The sequence below is a fragment of the Pavona decussata genome, unplaced genomic scaffold, assembly GCF_977016875.1.
Source record: "Pavona decussata unplaced genomic scaffold, jaPavDecu1.1 SCAFFOLD_250, whole genome shotgun sequence".
In the NCBI taxonomy this organism is placed as follows: domain Eukaryota; kingdom Metazoa; phylum Cnidaria; class Anthozoa; order Scleractinia; family Agariciidae; genus Pavona; species Pavona decussata.
This window is the reverse complement of record NW_028145654.1, coordinates 1-2,500: the sequence shown is the minus strand read 5'-3', so window position 1 is coordinate 2,500 and position 2,500 is coordinate 1.

Below are 2,500 nucleotides of genomic sequence, written 5' to 3'. Positions count from 1 at the left end.
TATTTTCCAGGAAGCATGTGAGTCGTCTTGAATTCTGTTTATCCAAGCAATTCTGAGAGCTTTATCCATAATTTTGAAATCCCACGCTTTTAAGCCGCCGTTTTTTTTCCCCAATTATGGTGGCACTTAGGAGGCTTAGGAGGAGGCTTCCCCGCCCATATAAAGTTAAAAATTAGTTTATTTATCTCTTGGGTGTAGTGGATCGGGACAGTTAACACAGAAGCTGAGTAAACTAGTTTAGATAATCCGAGTGTTTTAACTATGTCGATCTCTCCGTAAAGCGTTAGATTTCTTCTTTGCCAGGTGTTTAGCGTTTTTTCCAAGGTTTGCATGTTTTATCCCCGAAGGTCAGACTGTCAGCTGTTGCTTGGTTGTGAGAAGAGCATATTCCGAGGGGGTCGGTATATTCTGTTGGCCATTTGATTCCAAAAGGAGTGTCCTTTCTGTTTTTCCATTTGCCTAACCACATTGCCTCGGTTTTAGTGGTGTTGATTTCAAGACCGGAACATGAGTGGAATTCGTTTAAAAGGCGTAGCAGACTATTCACAGAATCGAGATAACAAACAAACACAGTGCTAGTCGTGTCGTCGGCGTATCGAGTTACTTTTGTTTCATGCTTGTTGACATTGATACCTCTAATAGTGGGATCGCTTATCAAAGTTCTGGAAAAGAGCTCTATACCGAATCCAAAACCTAACTTTACGGAAAGAGTCTATTAAACGTCTACCTCCTTATCAAAAGCTAAAGAAAGCTAAAGTTTTTTTTTTTAGAAATAATCAATTTAAACACGCGGCTACATTTCTTGAGAGACCTGAAAATAACTTATTGTCTTTGACTAGCGAATACAGAAAAAGGTTAAAAAATCGGAAATTATGAATGAATAAAAGTTACTCTCAGTTCTATATCTGAATCGCCGAGTTTTCCTTCATATGTTTATAACTGTCATGCCAAGCTTACTATTTCTATTTTTGTTGACCTTGCCTCCTCCTCCTCCTCCTCCTCCTCCTCCTCCTCCTCCTCCTCCTTCCCCTCTTTCTCACTTCTATTGTTGTCTTTCCTCCTCCTCCTCATTTCTGTTGTTTTCTCTCCTCCTCCTCCTCGTTTCTATTGTTTCCCTCCTCCTTGTCCTCATCCTCCCCTTCCTCCTCTTCCTCCTCCTCGTTTCTGCTGTTTACCCTCCTCCTCCTCCTCATATTCTATTTCCATAGAATAACGTAAGTAAAGGTGAACAGTGCGTCAACATCAAACATAATGGACTTTATTGTGATACACATATTGTGAAATCTCTGTGTGCGTGTTCTTATTTTTAGCCAATTTCAGACAACAACGAATCTAAAGAAACCCTCGAAAAACAGAACTCGTGCCGTTGTAAGGAACAGTTTTAACTTCAACTTTTCAAGTGCCAGGTTTCCGGCATTAAACGAAATAACGAACATTAGTTTAGGTGCAAGAATCAAAAATTGTACTAGGTTCAGAGAGGCACTGGGTAATTTGCGAGTTATATAGTTGCGAGTTGATAGTTCCAAGTTGCATAATGCGAGTTGCGCCGGAGTTGCAAGTTACGGGTTTTAAAACCTGGAAAATGACAATTTTTAGATATAAACATAAAATAAAACAACCCCTGTTGGGTACTTTTATCTTTCATTGAGTTTGGCTTTTTGTACCCAGAAGGTTACCTTTTTGAGTAAAAGGACTATTGAAGATCCATGTCATTGCTTTATTTATAAATCTCAGAGAAGCAAAACATTGGACGAATACCGCTAGTTTTCTCTTGGTACCTTTTAATTGTAATTAATGTTCCCAACCCATGAGAGTAAGTGAGACAACAACAGATTGTGGGATAAAGGGGTAGGGGAGGAAGCACTCCATTCCGGCAGAACTTATATACAGGTCAGGCTAAACTAAATTGGGAACCTGCCTCCCCAGAGGGCCGAGACCCCCGTGGGCAAGGCCTGTATCGAGTCCCCCCCTAAGGGCAATCCCCACTGAGCAAGGATACATCCTCCCCAAAGGGCCCCCCCCTGAGCGAGCCAACAATCTCCCCAGAGGGCCCCCCAATGAGTGAGGACTTCATGTAATCCTTCCCAGAGAGCGATAATCCCCCATGAGCGAGGTCCTTATGGGACACTCCCCATGGGGCCAACAATCCCCTCAGAGCGAGGTCCTATCCTATCCAAGTCTATTTCCATGGTTACCGTAGTAACCAGTTGTGAATGGGGCAGGATGTTTTAAGACTGTGAGTCCATGGGGAAAAGTGTGACCTGTATTGGGAGCACTTCATCCCTAACCCAGATTTTATTTAAAGCACCATAAATTATTACCCTACAGAGAACAAAACGGTAATAGTTAAAGCAATGTTCTTGAATAATGAGATCCAAAAGAAACAGATCGTAACTTAGAAAGGCAGTCTGTATTGAAGTGCTGATAAGGCAAATGTCTGTAAAAGACTATTGAGTAGCTATCACCTTAAACTATCCGTAGACAAAACATGACTACAGTA